Source organism: Chrysemys picta, chromosome 8, assembly GCF_011386835.1.
Source record: "Chrysemys picta bellii isolate R12L10 chromosome 8, ASM1138683v2, whole genome shotgun sequence".
NCBI classification, from domain to species: Eukaryota; Metazoa; Chordata; order Testudines; family Emydidae; genus Chrysemys; species Chrysemys picta.
In genome coordinates this window covers 110,774,179-110,798,696 of record NC_088798.1, presented here as the reverse complement: position 1 = coordinate 110,798,696, position 24,518 = coordinate 110,774,179, and the positions used below count along the sequence as shown (strand labels likewise).

The 24,518-nt window shown below is 42.6% G+C and overlaps 1 long non-coding RNA gene across 1 annotated transcript in view; it reads left to right on the top strand.

Annotated features, from left to right (window-relative positions):
• The window catches only part of LOC101939863 (uncharacterized), a 39,977-nt gene extending 17,159 nt beyond the window's left edge, over positions 1–22,818 (top strand). The window contains exons 2-3 of the long non-coding RNA XR_254840.4: positions 18,185–18,288; positions 22,228–22,818. This is a non-coding gene — a long non-coding RNA (uncharacterized LOC101939863). The remainder of the gene's footprint in view (positions 1–18,184; positions 18,289–22,227) is intronic.
• The last annotated feature ends 1,700 nt before the right edge of the window (positions 22,819–24,518 follow it).

The following is a 24,518-nucleotide window of genomic DNA, read 5'->3' as shown; positions in this document are numbered from 1 at the left end:
TATGTATTAAGGTATCAGTAGAAGAGATTTTGGAACAAATTGATAAATTAAACAGTAATAAGTCACCAGGACTAAATGGTATTCATCCAAGAGTTCTGAAGGAACTTGAATGTGAAATTGCAGAACTGCTAACTGTCAGATGTAACCTATTGCCTCTGTACCAGATGACTGGAGGATAGCTAATGTAACACGGATTTAAAAAAAATAATCCAGAGGCAATCCAGGCAGTTCTAGGGCAGTGAGCCTGGCACAGGCAAATTGGTAGATAGTATAGTGAAGAACAGAATTATCAGATGCATGGCTGAACACAATATGTTGGGGGAAGAGTTAACATGATTTCCCTTTACAAAAGCCAAATCATGACTCACCAATCTATTAGAATTCTTTGAGGGTGTCAACAAGCATGTGCACTAGTGTACTTGGACTTTCAGAAGGCCTTTGGCAAGATCCCACAACATAAGCTCTTAAGCAAAATAAGCAGTCATGGGATCAGAGGGAAGGCCCTCTCATGGATTAGTAGCTGGTTAAAAGATAGAAAACAAAAGGTAGGAAGAAATAGTTTTCACAACAGAAAGAGGTAAATAGCAGGTCCCCAAGTATCTGTACTAGGACCAGAGCTGTTTAACATAAACTCTTTACCAGATAATTTATGAGTAACAGTGAGGTGGCAAAGTTTGCAGACGATACAAAATTATTCAAGACAGTTAAATCCAAAGCTGACTTTGAAGAGTTACGAAGGGTTTTCTGACAAAACTGGGTGACTGGGCAACAAACTGGCAGATGATGAAATTCAGCATTGATAAGTGGAAAGTAATGAACACTGGAAAAATAATCCCAACTATATGTACAAGATTATGGGGTCTAAATTAGCTATTTCCACTCAAGAAAGAAATTTTGGAGTCCTGGTGGGTAGTTATTTCTCTGAAAATGTCTGCTCAATGTGCAGCAGCAGTCTAAAAAGCTAACAATGTTATGAACCATTAGGAAAGGGTTAGATAATAAGATAGACAATATCCTAATGATACTATATAAATCCATGGTTTGCCCACACTTTGAATACTGTGTGCAGTTCTGGTCACCCCATTTAAAAAGAAAATATGTATTTGAATTGCAAAAGATACAGAGAAGGACAACAAAAATGATTAGGGGTATGGAACCGCTTCCATATGATGAGAGATTAAAGAGTCTGAGACTGTTCTGCTTAGAAAAGAGACAACTAAGGGGGGATATGATAGAAATCTATAAAATCGTGGATGGTGTGGAGAAAAATGAATAAGGAATTGTTATTTACCCCTTCACATAACACAAGAACCAGGGATCACCCAATTAAATTAATAGGCAGCAGGTTTAAAATGAACATAAGGAAGTACTTCACACTGTACCTAGTCAACCTGTAGAACTTGTTGCCAGGGGATGTTGTGAAGGCCAAAGGTTTAACTGGGTTTAAAAAAATAGAACGAGATATGTTTTTGGAGATTAAGTCCATCAGTGGCTCTTAGCCAAGATGGGCAGCAATGCAACCCCATGCTCTGGGTGTCCCTAAACTTCTGACTGCCACAACCTGGGACTGGATGACAGAGGACGGCTCACTCAATAATTGTATTGTTCTGTTCGTTCCTTCTGAAGCATCTGGCACCAGCCACTGTTGGAAGATAGGATGCCTGGCTAGATGGACCATTAGCCTCTGATAGAGGCCTCTCTACAGGATAGGGGAGCAGGCAGATACCAGACTGTAACCAGGTCAGCACCTGCCTCTCGCAAGCACCCCATTTCTCTCTGGCCAACATACCTGCAATCACAGTCTTTTTTCAGGGCAGCACCCACCTCTCATGGTTGGTTGGTGTGAGCATGCTTTTGGTTTTAGTTCTTATATTGGGGTGATTCTCTCTGTGGGTCTCCAGCAACTCCGGGCAAGCCTTCCGGGGTATACAGTCCAAGTCCTTATCTAGGCCTTGGTATGGGGCCATAGCTCTAAGACTTCTCCCAGAGGCACTGCCTTCTTCCACCACCCATCTGGGGCCTATCATGGTACCTACTGTTGGTGGCGTTTCAGCAGGCCTCCCGGGGCTCAGTCTTCAACCAGACCAGCAGGGCCCATCTTGGTACCCTCACCTGGTCTGGCCAGGTCCTGGGCTCAGTCCCCTGGGCTCAGCCGACCCACACTGACCTTTTCATGGTCCTGCTGCTGCTACTCTATCCAGCCAGCCAGGCACCTGGTCTTTGGCAGAACTTCCCCGGGCTCAGTTCTGTCTGCAGTGAGCGCTCTGCAGTGAGCTGTCCATGGTACTGCTGCTCTTTCAGTCAGCCAGTCAGTCCTCACTCCTCGAGCTCCACCCAGCAACTAAACTTCTCTGCTCTGCTGCTTGTCTTATATAGGGTCTTTCTGGCCCCGGTTTGGTCACTCCATCAGCCCCTCTGATTGGCTGCTCTTCTGCAGCCACGCTAGGCTGCCTGGAGGACTTCTCACTGCTCTATTCTGGAGCAGGGTGATGCAGGGCCACAAGGCCTCCAGCAGGGGGCCTCTGGACCTAGTCCACCCTGCCACATGGCACAGTGTTGGTATATAACACTAAATACTTTTATTGATTACAATATAAACCCCACTCACTCCACATTCACACCCCAACATACTGCACCAGAGTTTGAAGATTAGAATGAAGTCCCGATGGCCAATCGAGGTTTAATCTAATCATAAGGCATGGGGAGCCGGCACTGCACACCTCTTCAAAATCAGGGCTCTGGATCGATACCTGACTCCAAATTTCAGATATGTCAGGCAATTATTTATGAACCAGTCCGTCGCGTCATCAGCTCTTTGTCTCTGTTTGCTAGGCCTTTCACCCATAACTTCAGGAAAACCATTCCGGGCAGGCTGCCATAATCCCAGATGTTCCATTTCACCCAATTTTTATCCACAGCTGTAACGGATACATTGTCATGACAACACCAACGATGTTATTCCCTTATCTGCTAATTCTTCATATTTCCCATGGACACAACAACGTTGTTTTGCAAGAACAGTTCTTGACCGCTCATGACCTTAATTCCTCGCTTCAGTTGCCAACATGCAACTCAAGTACAGTAACTATGTTCTTGAAAAATACGACTTTAAGCAAAACGATGTTAAGCGAATCCAATTTCCCCGTAAGAATTAATGTAAATGGGGGGGTTAGGTTCCAGGGAAATTTTTTTCGCAAGACAAAAGACATCATATACATATACAGTATACGTTTTAAACAATTTTAAACAAACAGTGTAATACTGTACTCAGCAATGATGATTGTGAAGCTTGGTTGAGGTGGTGGAGTCAGAAGGTGAAAGAGGGTGGATAGTCCAGCTGCTCCTCTTGCTGTTCTTTCCAAAGTGCTGGGTGGGGGGTGCTCAATCCCTGGCTCTGCCCCAGGCCTGCCCCCACTCCACCCCTTCCCCCAAGACCCCGCCCCTGCTGCACCCCACCCCGCCTCTTCCTACCCCTGCTCCACCCCCTCCCCTGAGCATGCTGCGCCCTCGCTCCTCTCCCTCAGTCTCCTGAATGCCACAAAACAGCTGATTGCTGCGGGTGGGAGGCATGGGGAGGCTGTGCACCTTCCGCCCGCAGCAGTCAGCTGTTTTGGAGCATTCAGGAAGCTCTGGGGAAGGAGGGGGTAGGCTGCGCACCACGTTCTTGCTCCTTCCTCCTCCCCCCCCTCCCCGAGCCTCCTGAAAACCGCAAAACACTGATTGCTGCAGGCGGGAGGTGCGGGGAGGGAGTGGGGAGATGCTGATCCGCGGGGCCGTGGCGCTGGGGGGGCGGGGGTGAGGGGAGCTGATGGGGGGTTGCTGGCCACCGTGATTCCAAGCCCCCACGGCCAAACAACGTTATAAGCAAACATTGCGCAACTTTAAATTAGTATGTTCTCTAATAGATCAGCGACGTAACAACGAAACCACTTTAACCAGGACAACATTAAATGAGTTACTGTACTCATGTCAAGCACACTGCATTCATACTAGGCCTCAATGGCCTATAACATATTACAACGTATACTACTATATATCCCAACAGGACCATTGGTCTGACACAGTATGGCCATTCTTATGTTCTTAAACATTTCAGGAGTTTTGAGACTTATCTTTTCCTTTCTGCTACCACTGTAATTCAAATAATGGCTCTATCACTTTATCAGCCTCCTCGACCAGCATAGCCCTGGGAGGTGAACCCTCCACGACTGAAAGATTGGCCCTGATTAGGAAATTAAAGAAGTGGATAAGGGAGGATATGTTTTCAGAGCTTCTCCAGTCCTCAGAGGCTGCTGATTGAGAGAGCAGGGAATGGAAGGACTGCATACTTGAAGAAAAGCAGAGAGACAGAGAAGAAAGGCAAAGAGACTAAGAGATGCATGAACAACAGAGCAGGAAGGATAGTCCAGTGATTAGGGTGCTGGCCTAGGCTGTGGGGAGACCTAGGTTCAATTCCATACTCTGCTATGAACTTCCCGTATGACCTTGGTCAAGTCACTTAGCTTCGGTGCCTCAGTTCCCCATCTGTAAAATAATGCCCTACCTCACAGGGATGTTGTGAGTATAAACGTGTTAAAGATTGTGAAGCATTTTGAGATCTACTAGTGAATAGCACTATACAAGAAATAGTCATTATTATTACTACAAACAGGCACACTAGACTATAATGACTGTGTAAGCAACAAAAACAATTTTTGCAGAACATTTTTGGAGCAAAATATCCAGAAACCTCCTACCAGCAACTTTTGCACTCGATGGACAACTTGATTAACACTGGCCCCGGCACTCAAGGCACAAACATGTCCTTCAGACTTATAACTACCACTCCACTGTAGTTGAAAATAAGGAGAACTACAACTGTGCATACATTGATCTGTGAATAGTGCAGGGTCAGACAGCAAACATCGAGCGCTTTCCTTCTTTAGTATATGTAATAAAGGTCAAAATTTTAATAAGTTTGTGTTTAAGGCTTTTTAAGGTTTTACAACTGTTGATTGTTGGCTGTTAATGAAATATATTTGCACTCTTGAACTAGCACTCAGTAAATTTGGTTTTTGAAAATCATTGTTCACTTTATTGGGTGTTACCAAAAAGATATGTTACAAACCAAACCTCTCCCCACAACTACCAAATTCTTAACAGTCATAACCCCATAATTAAGCCATCTACACAAAGTACACAAACACAGCACACAACAATGTTCTGTCATACTGTTAAAGTAATCTTTTAAGTCCTCTCTCAGCAGTACAGCTACTCGACTGGCTCTGGGTTAATGCCCTTGTGTCTTGCTGTTCAAAATCAGCAGACAAGCTTTCCCTTCCACTTATCCCCCTACCAGTTATGTTTCCCAGTGCTTTGCAAATACACCTCTACCTCCATATAACACAAATTCGGATACAATGCGGTAAAGCTGTGCTCTGGGGCGAGGGGGGGGGGACTGCGCACTCCGGCGGATCAAAGCAAGTTCGATATAACGCGGTTTCACCTATAACGCGGTAAGATTTTTTGGCTCCCGAGGACAGCGTTATATCGGGGTAGAGGTGTATATGCCATCTATTGCCCCATCACAATTCAGGAATCTCATTGCTTCAAATCCCTGTATTTCCTGCACATGCCCCAGACCCACAATCTTGTGTACAAGGAGATATTTTGTGGCCTTGCACACCTGGATGACAAGCACCCCCACTGTGGATTTTCCAACACTGAACCGATTGCCCACTGACCACTGGCAGTTACAAGCTTTCAGAGCATGATTGCCACCTGTTTCTCCACTATCAAAGCAGCTCTCATTGTGGTGTCTCTATATAGGATGGCTAGGGCAAACCTGGCATTCTACATCCAAAAGTTCTGCGCTCACACTTGATCTTCCTAGATTTGCATCATAATGCAATCCCACCAGTTAGTACTTGTCTCTTGGGCCCATAAATGTGGAGCTGATCATCTAATGTGTACAGCACTCTGAATTTTATGTACTGTCTGCAGCACTCACTTCTCAGTGTGTCCTATCTCATCTTCATCACAGCACCACTGGCCACTGTTGTAGTGGTTATTGTAATGGTAGTCCAGGGATCGGCAGTTTGCTGCTCCAAGCCAGTGGGGGCTGCGGGAAGCGGCGCGGGCCGAGGGATGTGCTGGTCACCGCTTCCCGCTGCCCACATTGGCCTGGAACGGCAAACCACGGCCAGTGGGAGCCGCGATCGGCCGAACCTGCGGACGCGGCAGGTAAACAAACCGGCCCGGCCTGCGAGGGTGCTTACCCTGGCGGGCTGCGTGCCAAACGTTGCTGATCCCTGTGGTAGTCATTGATGTTCTGCAAATATAGAATTGTGACTCCCGTCTCTAAAACAGACATGAGAACTGTGCTTTTCTGTGCTTAATTCACGCTTCTGATGGCAAGATGACAGGGAAAATAAAAAGTGGCATGACCAACTGGTAATTTTTAAGAATAACCCATCTATGGAATGGAAGAAACATGGGATGGAGGAAAGGCAAGTAGGAACTTGACCTTGAACTCCCATCATTCCCTGAGCCCAGTGTTTATATCCCACAAAGCACTGCAAAAATGTCTCAGAAGGCATTGCATTGGAGAGTGATGCAGAAGACTCTAGGTTCCCTATCCACAATGCACTGCGTCTTTCGCCAACAAACCTCTGGTGTTGAGGATGCACAGCACTGCCAAAAGCAGCCAAGGGTGCACATGCTCTAGCAACATAGCAAAGTCAGTGTCTGTAAGCTGACAAAACTTCCGTCAATCAAACTTTGTAGGGTAGACCTGGCCTAAGTTCCTGTGGCCTATTCAGCACCTCGATCTCTCTACTTAAGCTACTAGTGAGGTAGCCAATTAATGCTAATAGTGATCCTGGGTTTTGTAATGAGGGTACCTGTGCAGTAGGAATTGAGAGGCAGCCAAACTTATCTCACATGGGGGGCACTGAATGGCAATCAGGTTGGAACAAATTGTAGCTGAATTTGACTTTGTGACCTAGAAATTAAAAGCTCTGTTTCCCCCATTCTCAGTTCCCTTAGCTATGTTGTCCTCCTGCATTTTCCATTTGTAAAGGTCTGTGCACAAACCTGGACAGTACATTGTACTCGTCTCCCTCTCACACAGAGCTTTTAAATCTTCAAAGGCTGGTATTTTTCAGACTGAATTCTAGGATGTATAAATGTCTGCAGCATCTCAAGTGTTAAATTCAGTCGCAGCTGTCTTCAGACATTATTATCATTTAACTTTATTATCATTTAGCTTGAAGTTTGTAGCTTGACTGAAAGTAATGAGTTTTCTTTGCATGGATAGAAGTGTTCAAGACTCTGTACTCAGCTCAGACACTGCATCTAATTCTGCCTTCTCATCATTGTTCTAGAACAGAGACTCCAGGTTTAGTTAATCAGAAAGCATTCCAGCACATACGGAGATAGGAGAGAAGGCAGAACAGTTGTTTTAGAAATGTATACAGAAGAGGAAAGAGGAACATGTGAAGGCTAAATCCTGTGTTAAGAAGATGCTGATTAAAACATTTCTTCTACTTGCAATAGAAACAATGACAACTTCATCAAGGGCTCATGAGTTCATCACTGTCCTGATTCACTGCAGCCTAGGTGGCTCTGCCTCTGTCTCTCTCTAGGATCCTGTTCATTTCTACGATTCCACTTTCAGCACTTAACCACCGGCAGCCAGTGGCCCTTCTATGACTTCAGCATTACAGCATTATGACTTCATGGGAGGCTTTTTACATGTCATCAATATTATAAATCTTCTCTGTTTGATTCCAAACTGCTCCCTGGTGAGGTGAGTGATATAGTTAATGTACTGAGACAGTAGTGACATAAGAGCTGCCTCTGGGGACCCATGAGTCATGCAATACAAGGGCACTTACCATATCTAAATTATTCTATTTCAATATCTGAGGTGAGTGAACTAGTCAGGAAAGAGACTTTGTTACCATCATCACCATTTATAGTGAGTGCTCAGTCTAAGAAACAGACAGATTAGCTTCCTGAGGACAGCCTCAGTGGGCTCTTCTTGCTCAGCATTTTGCCCACCAAAAACCGTAGCATTATAGAAATGGAGGTCTGGAAGGGACCTTAAGAGGCCATCTAGTCCAGTACCTTGTGCTGAGACAGGACCAAGTAAACCTAGACCGTCCCTGGCAGGTATTTGTCCAACCTGTTCTTAAAAACCTCAGATGACGGGGATTCCACAACCTGCCTTGGAAGCTTTTCCAGAGCTTAACTACCCTTGTAGTTAGAAAGTTTTTCCTAATATCTAACCTAAATCTCCCTTGCTGCAGATTAAGCTATTACTTCTTGTTCTACCTTGTGTGAACATGGAGAACAGTTGCTCACCATCCTCTTTGTATCAGCCCTCTCAGGTCCACCCTCAGTCTTCTTTTCTGAAGACTAAACATCACTGTGAAAACAGTCCAATATAGTGGTCTCACATTGCTGGATCTTAGTGGTACTGTCATGCCCTGTGCTTGTCCTTCTATGCCCAGGCTGCCTAGAATGTTGGTGCAGCTGGACAGTCTTGGTCTTTGTCTAAGGGAATTAAACTAACTTTCATCAGCTGGGAAGGCTGGGCTGGGTAATAGACATTAGAGAGGCAAAAGCTCTGTTGGATCATACCTAAAACACCCCCTTACACTTCTGGAAGCCAGTGCAGAAAAAATTAGGCTAAAGCCAACATATGGGGTGTTTACCTGATCACTGTAAGTAGCTACCATGAGGTTTGGCAGCTGGTGTAATGGCATAGCACTCTCCATACTGGTGTGTCTTACTTGCAGCAGGAGTTACTGATGTGTCGTGACATCACAGGAACTAAACATGGAGATCGAGTAGCGCCCTTGAAGCTGCTAACACTGTGACTGTGCCTCAGAGACTGGCTACTGGGCAAGTCCACACAGATTTCTAAAGTAGCAAGAATTTTCTTAAATTCCTTTGACGGTCACCATTAGTATTTGGAGTGTCCAGACCCTGTGCAATTATATTTCTCCCCTTCACCCCCAGTGATTTAAATTATCATCTGGGACAGCTGGAGGATATCACTTTGTGTGACTGGCAGGCCATTAAGCAGGTTTTATGGCAGACTTGTGTATCATTATGAGCACTAATTTTGTGGTTTGATTTTCAAAACTACAGTGGGAGCTGGGGTTGCTCAGCACCTCTGAAAATCATACCACTATTGGAAAAATGGGAATGATGTTTTGTTACAAGAACTTCCAAAGGGACTTTTTAATGGCAAAAGAGGACAACTTGACCTGTTCAAAATAAAAAGCAGTATATCTCTAGTATTCTTCTAATAATCAGCTCTATTGGTGTATATTCTCTATGCAGTTCAGCAGGAATAAAATAAACACTGTAAATTAGTGCTATTCGTTAGAACTGTAGGAAAAAAGAAAATAGAAACCTGCTGTGAGTTCCCCTCTTGAGTAAGAGAACCTGTTGTGTTGGGCCTCTCCACAGCAGTACTTCCCTGGAGAGAATGGAGAAAGGAACACAACGTAGAACTGTTTATATCAGAAAAAACAGAAACAAGATAAAGGTTCAGGGCTATTAAGGGGCTATCCATGGTTCCTGTAATGCTGAAGTCATTAGCGTTCTGGTTTCCCTCTGTCTAGGTTGATTGAGAAGCCTGCTGATCTTCATGGCCAGCAGTGTAATGAGCCATACATATCTTGTTTGATTACATTCACCTCCTTTGAGGCTTTCTGGCCTGATACAGTGCATTTTGTTTTGAGGACAATCTAGATTACAACTGGTTATAGTCTGAGAAGGGAAGTTAGTTTGTAATCTGTCTATTTCAGAGGACATGTACTGGTAACATTGGTATTTGACTGTCCTTAAACATTTGCTATCAGTACCCTCTGGAAATCTATCATTTCACTGGGCAAAATGATTCCTGTGAGAACTACTCTGGAATAAAATAAACTTCTTGACCTTCTGGAATCTGATAAGAGCACAAACCTTCAAATCTGGTGAGCGAAGCAAGGGCCAGATGCCTTTATTATTTATTTTATTTTTAGTTTACTGAGTGTTGCACCAAACCTAGAGAACAGTTTGTCCCCTAAGGATCTTACAATGTAAATTACACACACTAGCAGTTCATACATACAACGTACTGGGGAGCAGATGATGCCTTAAACTCAAAACAGGACAAAGTCTCTGATTTAGTACTAAATTTTACTTGATTGTGTTGATGCTGCTTTAGATAGACCATTGGTCTGACCCAGTATGGCCATTTATGTTCTTAAAAGATTTAGATCTTATGTCTGCGGTATTGCACTGTTACTGGGTCACTTACAGACTCTAATTTAAGATTCCTAGACTCCTCTCTTGTTTCTGGAAGGGACAATATTTTATCCAGCCAAATTGATACCATGCAAACATCTTCTGGGTCCCAGAGGAAGCAAGGGAACAGTTGGCAGTTTCAACATGACAGAAGAGCTACGTCTTTCTGTCCCTGATAGTAAAAATCAGAGCTGGCATAGGAGTCAAATACTACTTGCGTGATTATCTGAGTTTTCTTCTCCATGTGATTAATATTTTGTTCATCCTAACAAAGTTAAATGGATTAAGAAAAAAGGAGTAAAAGGGAATTTCCTGAGGGTGAATACTCCTGTGTTCTGTTCATATGAGAAGGAAATTTCTGCTGAATGCTATAGCTGAACTTCTTTTCTCCTAATCCCTCTCCACTGCATCCCTTCGCCATCTCCATTGCTAACTCTACTGAGTTCGCTCTGTGTGCATTGCTGACTGATAACAATGTGCAGATTTCCTCAGAAAGAAAATCTACTTTGAGACAAATGCAGACAAGGCTGGTAATTTCAATGTGCTTCAGAATGAAAAAGACATAAAGCACATCTATCTCACATGAGAATTAAAAAGGTTCTGTTAGAATATTCCCACAATTAACTAAATAGTAGGCAGGAATTCATGCAAATTGATGCAGCTTAAAATCCTCCTTGGACCAGTTTAATAGAGCCTTCTAAATCTGCAACACTTAAACTTGGTCTACACTACCAACTTATGTCTGTATAACTATGTCACTCAGGGGTGTGGAAAAGGGGAGGGCTTCTCCTACCGACATAGCTACTGCCTCTCGGGGAGCTCCCCCTCTGCCATAGGTAATATCTTCACTAAGCGCTACAGTGGAGCAGCTGCACCGCTGCAGCACTAAGTGTAGACAGGCTTTTACTAGCTCTTTTGAACCAAAAGGAACAAAAGAGATTGAAGTAGCTAAACAGAAAAGAACATGTATGCCCTACAGCAGTGTTTCCCAAACTTGGGACGCCGCTTGTTCAGGGAAAGTCCCTGGCGGGCCAGGCCGGTTTGTTTACCTGCTGTGTCCGCAGGTTCGGCCGATTGCGGCTCCCACTGGTCGCAGTTTGCTGTAAGCACGTATTTGGGTAAGATCTGGAATATTCATTAACCTGAGAGGTAATGTTTATGATCCTTTGGGATTGGTAGAACCTTTTTTATACAATTCATAAGATTTTCAGTAATCCTCATCATTTTTGACTTGGGTACCTGGATAGAGGCCTGAGGCTGGGTTACTTTAAGGGAACTGTGTTGTTGACTTCTTAGTAAGCAGTGAGGTATAATAGAAGCTGTTTTGTGCTGGCTTGATAAATCTAAGTATTACAATATCCACCAGCTTTGGGGATTGCCTGCCTCATTCTTTGCAGTTTATCCTAATTGAGTGACCTCAGCTGGCTCCCCTGGGATTCCAGTCACAGCATCCTACTACCTTACTTAACAAGCTAACTTCCACCAGCATTCACACAGGTAGGAACACACCCAACTGCAGTTACATGCAGGCTCTCTGACCAGCCACTGCATGAACCAACAGTGAAGAGGCTACATCAAGATAATCCCCAGCTCCTCAGACATGCACCTCCTCACTAGAGTATAAACCCCAAATTATAGGGTACAGCATAAGCTCATAGAGTTCACCCTCCCTGAATGTGGAGAGGAAATGCAACAGCCACCTGAGCTAAGATTCCCAAGTACTTCACTCCAAATTTACTGGTTTAGATTAAAACATAAAATAAGTTTATTAATTACAAAAAGATAGATTTTAAGTGATTATAAGTGATAGCAAACAGATCAAAACAGATTACTTAGCAAATAAACAAAAATGCAAACTAAGATTAACATACTAGATAGATTGGATATGAATTAGCAGTCTCTCACCCTGTCTGATGATACAAGCAGGCTTGCAGATTGTCAGGGCACAAGCTGCACTTGCTTTGCAGCTTGGGATCCCCAGTTTCCATACACAGGCTAGAAATCCCTTCAGCCTGGGTCCAGCACTTCCCCCAGTTCAGTCTTTGTTCCTCAGGTGTTTCCAGGAGTCCTCCTGTGTGGGAAGCAAAGAACAACTGATGATGTCACTCCCTGCCTTATATAGCCTTAGCATATGGCGGGAACCCTTTGTCCCAAACTCAGTTTGTGGAAAAACACTGGTATCCAAGATGCCCAAAAATAGTCATATATTTAGGGGTATATTTTCCACTTTTTGGCCTTGTCTATGCTACCAATGTTTTCCCAATGTAGACAAGGTCCTTGTAGGGTGTAACAGTTTGTCACATGGATGATCCTGTGGCTAAGGCACGGGACTGAGACTTAGAAGATCTTCGTTCAGTTCCTGCCTCTGCTGTATGCTCCCTGTGTGGCCTAGGATGAATTGCTTAGTTTCTCTCTGCCTTTGTTCCCCATCTGTCAAATGAGAATAGCAGTGCTTCCCTGCATCATAGGGCTGTACTGAGGATGAATTCAGCAAGGTTTGTGAGCAGCTCAGATGCTGTGGTGATGGAGATCATAGATGTACTCAAATTCATAAGGATATTCTTTTGGCATATGACAGCATAATGTGATGACTTGTCAGACCTGAAAAGTGCTGTTGGAACCTACAAAAATCCTGCAAGCTGTGCAGGTGTGACTTTGGGCCACTGTGTTATAATCATGAGATTCCAAGAAATTTCTGGAGGGATAGCAACCCTAGTGACTGTGGATTTAGATTCTTTTACTTTAATTAATTGGCTGTTATTAATCCAGACAAAATTAAGTCCCTGGCCATCTTCTCAAGCACCCTCCCACTTTAAATAACAACCAGTTCAGTATTAACCTATTCAGATGGGCTATCGAGCACACAGCAAATGTCAAATATGTGGGAACCGTCATAGACGGTGCTGAAGAATGTTTGAACACTCACTCATATAGCTGCAGTCATACTGCCACATTCCAGCCCTTCAGCAGCCTCTGTGGAGACATCGGGACATAAGCTTACAATAAAGCTGTGGTTCTACAGAAGCATGGTTATACCAACTCTTGTATGGTAGTGAAATGCGGGCACTGAGGAAGGCTGAAGAGCACTGGATTGATGTTTTTGATCATGTCATCTTCATCAACTGTTTCATATTAAGTATCAGGGCAAGATCAGCAATGAGTATATTTGTAGTCAAACCCGCCAACCACTTCTATCAGCACTTGTTCACTGTGAGTAGCCTTCCTGGTATGGACATATTATTAGGATGGAAGACCAACAAATTACAAAGCACATTTTCCAAGGAAAGTTTTGGTAGTGTGATAAGATCATCAATGACAGACACAGACTGAACATCTAGCCCGTCCATCTTAAGGACCTATCTAGAGATTGCTCTAAGTGATGCTCTAGCTGCAAGGAAGTTACATCCCTTTGGGATTTGCCATGATGATGATGATAAATTGGCTATGTTGGAATTCCTATTTTTACTGGCCACATTGACTCAGATAAGAAATAAAATTATGTACATTTATTCTGTCATGTAGCAGTTAATCAATAAATAAAGTTTCTGGTGTCAGGACATCTGCAGCAAATGTAAAAATTATTTCCTGGATGAAACTGTATAGAATAAGTATTAGAGAGACAAGGTGAGGGAGGTAGTATTTTTTTATTGGAACAAATTCTGTTGGTGAGAGAGACACGCTTTCAAGCTTAGACAGAGGTGCTTATTTGTTACACCTTGTATTTAGCAGTGACACTCTGAGTTAGTGTCCCAGACCCGAAGAAGAACTCTCTGTAAACTCAAAAACCTGTCTCACTCACCCATAGAAGTTGGTCCAATAAAAGGTATTACCTCAACTACCTTATCTCTAATATCCTGGGACCAACATGGCTACAACACCACTGCATACAATAGGATAAAGTATTAGACAGTCTGAGGAAGATGAAGTTATAAATGTTACAAAATCATATACTGCACATTACCTACTGTCATTACAGTGACCATAGACATTGCTCTCTGGATCAGACCTGAGGACCATCTAGTCCAGAATCCTGTCTCTGGTGATGTCTGCCACACTGCCTGGTATGGGACACAGCTAAGAGTGCCAATTTTAGATCAGACTGCCAGAATACATGGCATAAACTCCAAACTGGTGGCTATATGCATCCGAAGAAGTGGGCTGTAGTCCACGAAAGCTTATGCTCTAATAAATTTGTTAGTCTATAAGGTGCCACAAGTCCTCCTGTTCTTCTTTTTGCGGATACAGACTAACACGGCTGCTATTCTGAAATCTATCATGAGACTTCACCAAGCCAGTAACAAATGTATGCTTCCAAAATACTATATTAGTTATTATGAAGCCACAGACAGTCTCCTTCAGGCCCTCTAGCCCCTCATGCACCACCCAGACAAACCAGATTTCTGTGATAAATTATTATTAAAATCAGAAATCACATATATTAGGTTCTTCCAGTTGGAATGAACCAGACTTCCACCCAAGGTCAGAATATACTTCAGATCTTACCCCAAAACCATGCTAGTAACCAGTCCTTTAGTAGAGGGAAAACTAAAGGTTTATTAATATAAAAAAAGGAAGAGATTTATTAAATGATTAAATTGAATCATATACATTACAGTTGATTTCAGAGTTTATAGATAGAATAGTTGCACTGATGTTAAATCTGCCAGTTTGTAACAAGTCTCCCTAGCTCATCCTATCAGGTTCTCAGTCCATTGTTTAAAGCTCTCCTTTTGTTAGAAATCATAATTCAGAGATGTAGAGCAGGAAAGTGGCAAGAAGGTGATGTCAGTCTCCAATTTATACCTTCAGGCCATGGGCATGGAAAGTTACTGTCTCAAACATGGAGTCAGGGATCACATCTATTACATCTGGTCTTGATGTAAATCTGTCTTGTGCATGTTACCCAGGAACACAACATGTTTAAGATACAAACACGCAGCAAAAATTCATAACTTCATATACAGTCATAAGATACAACAGATCATAACTTTTCCAACGATACCTGGCAAGGCATCCTTTGTATACAATTTATCACAATTGTTCACCAGTGGCAATGCACCAGTGGTTATACTTCAGTGCAAAATAAACACGATCGTCTTTCTTTTTATACAGTGTCATAATGGTCATCACCATATGCTTCAAAAGAAAGTGCAAAAAACCTCACAGTAGCAGTTATGGGTTAACCTGCCTATCACCAGGCCATACTTCTCCCTGGCTCCAAAGCATGCACTGCCATGCCCAGTCTTTTGTAAGGAGGTTTATTGTCTTATAGAGGTTAGAAAACGAACAGAAAAACAGTCTTTTAACTCCTTCCTTAGCCTCAGGCTTCAGGGCCACCACTTCCAGGGGTCTCTGGCACTTCTGCTCCTAGCAGCTTCCCAATTTCAGCCAGCTCTGCTCCCTTCTTGGAGCAGCAGCCCCAGCCTAGGGTGACCAGATATCAAGTGTGAAAAATCGGGACAGGTGGTGGTGGGGTAATAGGAGCCTATTTAAAAAAAAGACCCCAAAATCAGGACTGTCCCTATAAAATCAAGACATCTGGTCACCCTACCCCAGCCGTTTCCCTGAGCGCCAGCCCCTTGTTTCAGGGACCCACCACAGGTGCTAGCTCCAGTTCAGTGTGGCTTCCCCTCCCCAGGGCACCGTCTCTCTCCGTTCCTCTCCCCCACTTGTCCCCTAGCAGCCCTTTATAGGCCCAAGTGTAGCCCCGCTCTCTGGATGGGGCTAACCTGCTCTGATCCAGGGGAGCTGGGCTTAGTCTATCTTCAGGGGCCAGTTACCCTGCGACACTGCCCCAGGGAAGTTTCCTCCTAATCCTAAATAGTTAGAGATTTGTTTAAGTCCTGAAGCATGAGGTTTATATCCCTTAAAGCCCCAGTGCAGAGCTGTGGTGTGTCAAATACACATCCATTGAATATATATGTAGCTGAAATTATTTCTAAAAATGAGTGCATTAATAATTTAATGTTTGATCCTGAGTGATTCCCGTTCATCTTTCTAGAAGTCCCAAGGGCTTGAGGCTCTGTTGAATCATACATGCAAATAAACATGCCAATGTTTTTCCTTCTCTTTTTGAAAAAAGCAAGAAAAGACAATGTAAAAAGTTATTTTAATGCAACATTATGGACGAAACTTTAAACTCCCTAAAATTGGAAATGTCCTACTTTTCGTAGAAATAAATAATTTTACTTTCTCAATCACTATGTGCCAGAATAACTAAATAAGCACTGAAGGGGTGAAAAGGCACAACAAAAATATAGACACTCCCTGGTAACAACAGTCTGGATGCTGGAATGTAATAATATAACAGAATATACAGAATAACCATCATGGGAACATGGCTTACTGATAATACCTCATCATATTTTACTAGAAATTGTCATTGCCCTGAAAAACAACTTGTGACACACTTTATGCTTCTTAGATACAATAGTTACTATTGCCTTTGGATATCTCATAGCAAGATATGTAACAAGACTCTGCATCCAAGTCAGTCCTTTCTGCCTGAGAATCATGTGCCAAAATTAAATTCAAAGATTTTATTTTTGCCTGTTTACATAAATAATTTGAGATCCTTCCTATTTCAATTTAGGTGATTTTGATGTTCTATGCCCCATCAACCTCTTGGCTGTTCTAAGGTCCAAAAGGGCTGTGCCGATACTTAATCTAAATAATTCAATTCTAGAGACATATCCAATTAATAACTGTAGCAAATATAAGGTCCCAAATAGCAAAGCTCCCAAGAGTCTGAGCTCTCTGTGAGTGGCAGGTACATTAACTAGAGATGATTGGACTGAATCCAGTCCGTTTATAAATGGAACAGTCAGCACTAGCAGCATGTCACAAGTATGTAAACACAAGATTTATCCAAGGAACATTTAATTAAACTGGAAGGTAATGCAAAATACAATGTGTAGCTCTTCTATTTCAGAAAGCACAATATGAGTTTGTATGAATTATTGCAGGGAAAAACAATGGCTTAATGTTTCTCAAGTATACAGCATTAAAGGGCATATAACATTGGTTTAAAGCAGGCTAAACTCTGGTTGCATTGGAAGAACAGATTTTTGAGTTAATTTTATGCTAATTTATATGGTTTATGTTCCAGTATGGTGTGACTAGCAAAAGCAGCAAGTTTTGGGTGAGCCATATGGAATGTGTAGGTTTGTTTATATATATTTTTTGTTTTTATTTATCAATTTATTTTAACAAATGCATTTGGTTGTGTAATGTTTCCCAACAGCAGAGCCATGTGTAGGGACTAATTCCTTCCCTTGCTGCATGCCACAATCTTGTATATGACAGAATAGGCACTGAGAAGCATGGCACTATCTTGATGTTGTAGCTGGTAATGCCACAGTGCAGATGTAATAAGGTTATCCTTACCTGCCAAGTTGTAACTAGGGACCCACAACTATAGTTTGTCACATACTTTCCCCAGATGGAGAGTGCTCAAAGATGTTGCTGGATGGTTGGATAGAGGCTTGTGCTTCTGTGTGCTTGGACTGCAGGACCACTCTACACTTGATATTCAAGAGGAATTGTATGTGGAGAAGCTGATCTTTGCCTTGCATTTTCCAGGGGCATAATTTTTAAAGATGGGAGCAGCTAGGGGTTAATTGAGTAATATCTTCCAGTTTACACAGTAATAAAATGTTTCTATGTGCTGAGTAAATGTCAGTTTATTCCTGAACCAGGCTGTAATTTTTTTTGCAGTTTAATTATTTTTTTCTGTGATAATGCTGTGCAGCAAACATTGGTGAACACTAGGGTTGGGAATCTTCTGCTTATTTAAAGAGATTTGTTCTCTAAATTGCGTTAATTATTTTGTAATTTTGAAAAGGAAAGAAAATATTCTGATTTCTAGAGATTATTTTTTAATATTTTTCTTCCCCAGATACCTAAGATGACCCTTCATATCTTCCTTTCTACCTTCTCTGATCTTATGATGGACTTACCTTTCTTCCCATCTCCTCTGCTCTGAGTTTTTACCATTAGGAGGTCTGTTTCTTTTAATTTTCAATACTTTCTCTAAACCCTTCATCCTATTTCCCCAGCCCCATCCTTGCAGTAGTGAAACCAGAGCTAGGGTTGAATCAGAATTTTCTGTTTTACAAAGTGTGTACCTCAATGTCTGACCTTTTTTTGAACCCTATTTTGTAAACACGACTTAGGAGACTTGAGCCAAATTCCAGTCACTAATTACTGTAATGATCTTCAATGTAAATTTGTATGTTACTGGTATTTTAGGAAATTTGGGAAAACTGGAACACAGGAAAAGCCTGATTGTTTTCCTCACAGTGCTCATGTGCTGTCTGAGCAGTAACATCGTGACATCAGATGTAATCACCCACTCATCACTCATTCCATCCTGTTCATTTGAATATCTGGGGAGAGTCCCTGTTGCTGATTGTCCTGGTAACGGCTGCTTTTGATAACTGATTTACCTCAGACTATACTAACATTATGAAAAAGAAGGGTCACAGAAGGAGCTGTAATAAAAGCAGGCTGTGTTGATAAGCTCCTCCTGTGCTCCTTTGGGTTTGTACTGTGGTAAATGACACTGTTTCTTTTCAAAGGCTATTTTTTTTGTTATTTTCCTGAAAAAGGATTACATGAACATAAGAAACAATTGTACAGACCTTTTCCTTGTATATTGTTTATATGGTTACAGATTGGCAGCTATGACTTTATGAGTATTTAAAAAAAATGTGGGAAATTATAGATAAGGGGCCCTACTCAGTTTTCTGTTACACAGTTAAAATATATGTATAGGGCATTTAGAAGTTCAACTAAAACTGAAGTTGCATTCACAGGTGCCGATTTTTCAAACTGCTGGGGGTGCTTGACCCCTTCCCCCAAGGCCCCACCCCCACCCTGCCTCTTCCCACCCCCCTCCATCCCCACCCTGCCTCTTCCCACCCCTGCTCCACACACCCCAAGCATGCCACGTCCTTGCTCTTCCCCCCTCCCACCCAGCCTCCCTGCACACCACGAAACAGCTGATTGTGGCGGGCGGGAGGTGCGGGGAGGGAGGGGGAGGCCTTGGTCCACAGGGCCCGCCGACAGGCGGGAGGAGCTGGGGGTGAGGGGGAGCTGATAGGGGGGCTGCTGGTGGGTGCTTAGCACCCACTATTTTTTTCCCATGGGTGCTCCAGCCCCAGAGCACCCATGGAGTCAGCGCCTATGGTTGCATTAAACATGTTTTATTTTGCTACAGTTTAATTTAATTATTTTCAATATATTGGTCAATGTGACACTAGTTGGTAAAATATGGAGCTTCCCAAAGATAACAATGGCAATACAATATACACAGAAGACAACAAATGTGTAAGTGCTTTATTATTTAAATAACACATATATAAAATGTGGGGATGTATCATCCCTACACCAACCTAATGGAAAGTTCCATGAGGAGGTAAGGGTCACGATAGGACACTTGCAAGGTAATAAATCATGGCCTTATGTAAGGCCCCCCTGGTGGTCTAGGAATTATATAAGATGAGGTAAACAAGGTGATAAATCATGGCCTTATGTAAGGAACGGTTGAACCAATCGGTGTGGGGCTATACATGTGATAAACACATGATTCACCTTCTTGTCCAATCCGTAGATGTGTGATTATAGCCTAATTGTGTTATGTAATGTTAAGAAAAACTATAAAAGAAAGCTTGTAATAAACAGATTCGGATTCAGCTTGCAACCACATTGGTCGTGTGCTTTATCTGCTCCGCATGGAACCCCACAATAAAAGATTTTCTTTCTTTTTAAAAAATAGGGAAATTCACAAACAAAAAACTTCATTTAATGTTAGTTAAGATTGCTGTCATAAATAAACTAAACCATAAAAAAATATAAAATACAAAGTTAAGGATTAAAAATGAATGAAAAGTTGCAAAGTCAAACACTCTCAAGTTACGATATACCAGAATAAATGTTGCCCATTCAACTTGAATTCAGCCCCCTTGGGTGTGTGCATTACGAGTATAATGTCAGTTATGCCTTCCTGATCAGGTGACTGACCTGGGGAAGTCTCTATAGTGCAGTTTTACATTGATATATATGATGGAAAATGTTTTAGATAAAGCTGTATGTTGTCAGAACCCCTGTGCTGCCTCACATAATATTGCAGTGTCAGATATCAAACCAGTTATGGATGTTATCGGTTGGGGCATTTTTCACTTATTGACCTGCTAATTTCAAGCAGGTTCTACAGTCTGATTTGTGTTCCTTTCAGAGGAGGCTAAATCTAAGGTAAAAGGTTTGCAATCTAGCATGACTTGCAGATTCTGGGTTCAGACAAAGGCCAGGACTGGACTTGTAGGGGGCACTGCCCGTCAGACCTGAGGTGCAGGGGCACAGCTGGGGATTTGGAGAGAGGGGAAAGCAAGTCAGAAGAGGGCACATGACATCTGTACCCAAGCACACTCCTCAGTCACTCAGGCTTTTGGCTCTGTGGGAACAAGACTATTAATATAATCAGAAAGGAAACAAGGTTTGTAACTGAAGTTAATGTGTGTTTTTTTTCAGATTCTGGGCTGCCAGTCCCATTTGGGAGAGATTCTGCCTAAATCTGACATCTTGTTTAGCATTGATAATGCTAGAGAGAGTCCAATTAAAGTATTTCAAGAAGACATCCCAATTCAAGTCTACAGCGATAGCCCGTTAATGTGTATTAAGTTTTAGCTACATACAGCCCCAGGTGCTTGCTGGAAAGCATAGGAGTTTGCTGTCCAAGGCTCTTAATCTTTTTTGTATCGATTTGGCCACTAATGATGTAACCTTTTCCTCTAATTAACTGACATCTGCATTAGGCTGAACAAGAGCCCCTTGCTGGAGGCTTCCCACTTGTTTCCCTCAATTTCAGTGTTGTGAAATGTTTCCTACATTTTGGTTGGTGTTTCTGTTCAAACCAGCTTGCTCCCTAGGCGGAGGATCTTGTTAGGGATGTACTTTTATTTTTTTCAAAACGAGTTTATCTCCCTGTCACTTACATCCTCTCTTCATGCCCAGGACAGGTACAGAATGGGGGCTCGTATTCCTGACTAGGCTGCCTTGTGCTTCATGCCTGACCTGACTGGACCTCTTTGTGGTCATTCTCCATGGACCATTTGATCCTTGGACTCTCTGCTGAGACTGCCAAGAAGGGGATCAATCAGTGTTGGCAGCGCAGCGTCTCTTATGATATGAACATCTGTCCATTAGAATCAGGTTGAGATTCCTTTCACATACCACAGGCAACCAGGCAGGCATGGAAACAATTTTCAGGAGGCACCAATCTCGGTCAGGCTAGAAGGGGATACCTTAGAGGTAAAAGTCTCTATTTATTACTGAGCCCTGAGCCCTCCAGTCCCCAGATTTTAATTATTATTTGATTCTTTTATTTTTAAGAATTGGAAATTGGGCAAAACTATTATCTACAATTAAAAGCAGATATTTCCAGTGCATTGAAAGACCTTTTTTCTAGCCATCAGGAATTTGCAGTACTGGGATATTCTGTCTGCTCACTGTGCCAATTCATACCTGCTTGTATTGGGAAAAATATTACCCAGTTATGAATGACAAGGACTGGGAGTCAGGATTCCTGGGTTCTGTTCCCAGCTCTGGGTGGTTGTTACTGAACAGTATGCATTCCAAGGAGTTAAGGTCCCCATTAACTAATATGCGCCCCCTGTGAATTCTTGCTTTACATATTCTAAACTCACTTGCTTCTCAGGTTTTCACAAGTAAAACAAGAAAACAAAATTACAGAGTCTCCCCGGTCTTCCTCAACTTCCTTCCTCTCTTTCCCTGATTCTCCTCTTCACATTGGTGATTTTACTTTCAAGTTCTCTTGTCTTTTGCCTTTGTTTATTCTGCAGTCCTTTGACCTGCTGCGGTGGAGATATGACCTCACTATTTGGTGTTAGCAACACAGGCTCTATTATTTATTTACTTTAGATCATTGACAACCTGTTGCTTTTGGGAAGGCACAGACTTTAATCCAGAAAGGACTAAAACGTAAATGTTTGAACATGAGCAACTTTGAAAGGGAGTTCTCCAGGTGAAGGAGGAGTGATTACATGACCCTTGGGGTAAGTTTGTTGTTTGTGGTGTGCTTGCTGCTTGACTGTGTGATCTGTTTATTTGGTAGACCATGTGCTGAGCCTAGCAGCCTACTAGACAAGGCTGAAAGCTTCTTAACGAAGCTTTGATCCCTAAGCCCTTTAGCACCCATTAGCCCTTAACCAGGAGGTGGGACTACTCAGGAAGACCAGGGCTTTAAAATCCCACTCCTAAGCGAGCAGAGGAGCAAGTGAACAAGGGAGTTTTGCGAGGGAGTTTAGAGAGAGAGTCTGAGGGGGGCACTAGATATGCTTAATGTTCTTTAAACTTCTTTAAACTTAAGGCCAAACTCGCCCCTGATTGAAACAAAGGAACGAGCTGCAGGAATAAAAAGAAAATGCAGGCAGAAGTCAGCCACAGGGTGTATGCTATCTAGTTTATTGCACCCAATGCACATGATTACCTGACCTATGAGCGAGTGGCGTATGTGTGCATTCAGTGCAAGGAGCTTCTGGCCCTCAGAGACCGTGTACGGGCTTTGGAGACCACAGTGGCTGAACTGGAGGAGCCAAGGGAGACAGAAAGATACATAGATGAGACTTTCCGGGAATGGTCCCACCCCCGATCTGACAGCCTCTGTGCTGTTGAGGAGGATGAAAGTCTCAGGGAAGGAGAACATCCAACTGGAGCAGAGGGAAACATTCCATAGTTGGGACCCTCCTTCCAGATGATGTTGTGGTATCCTCTCGCACTGAGGATACCTCTCTGGGGGATGGAACTCCAGTTATTAGAAAGAGACAGGTAATAGTTATAGGGGAGTCGATCATTAGAAACATAGATTGCAAACCGAGCTATGACCAGGAGAACCGCATGGTGACTTGCCTGCCTGGTGCAAAGTTTACGTATCTCTCGAGACATCTAGATAGACATAGGAAATAAGACAAGGTTCTTTAATGCCCCTTGCTAGATGTACCTCATTTTGCGCCTTAGCCTTTCCGATTTTGTCCCTACATGCTTGTGCTATTCTTTTGTGCTCCTCCTCAGCTATTCGTCTGTGTTTTCACATTTTATAGGATTCCTTTTTGATTTGCAGGTAATTAAAGAGCTCCTGATAGAGCCAAATTGGCTTCTTGCTAGTCTTCCTGTCTTTTAGGATAGTTTGCAGTTGTGCCTTTAATATTGTCTCCTTGAGAAGCTGCCAGATCTCCTGAACTCCTTCATCTCTTACATTTTCTTCCCATGGGACTTTATCTGAGTTGTCTGAGTTTTTTAATGTCGGCTTTTTAAAAAGTCCATTGTCCTCATTCTGCTGTTCTCACTCCTTCCTTTCCATAGACTCATTAAATCTTATCATTTCATGATCACTTTCGCCCAAATAGCCTTCCACCTTCAGATTCACAGCCCAGTCCTTCCTGTTGGTCAGAATTAAGTCTAAAATGGCTATCTCCCTGGTTACTTCCTCCACTTTCTGAAACAAAGAGTGTCCTCAATAAATTCAACGAATTTTTTGGAAAATTTGTGTTTTGCCATATTACTTTTGCAACAGATGTCTGGATTTTTAGTCCATCATTGCTACTAGCATTTGTGTTTTGGATATTTCTATTTGTTCTGTAAATGCCTCATGCACCTCCTCTTCCTGATTGGGCGGTCTACAGTAGACCCCTACCATGGCATCATCTCTATTTTTTTCCCTTTTTATCTTGATCCAAAGACTTTCAACTGGCCTGTCTTTCACCTCCTTCTGTATATATTCTTGATAGCTGCAGATACTCTTTACAATGAAATCCCTGTTCATGCTCAGTGTTTGAGATCTGCCTGTGCTGACTGATTGCTCTTTAGGTCATACTACTGATCAGCATTGTGATTAATGGTTTTATGTTTAAAATATTATGACAGCATAACTGGTAAAAGCAACATGACTAACTCATTCTGGTGAAATAATTTCTCTAGCTCCATCATAATGGGCTTTGATAGCAAAGTCAGAGGCAGAAAGGAGGGGCTTGAAGTGTCTTATCTAATCCATCCTCTTACATCAAGCAATGAATATTGTTTCCAGAAATTGTTTCTAGCCTTTCTTGTGCACCAAAAGAGGCTGTACTAGAACTACCTCACTGTGGGCAAAATATCCCATTCTTTGATACCTGCTATCATTTTTTTCCTAATTGAAAAAAAGCCTAGAATAGAAA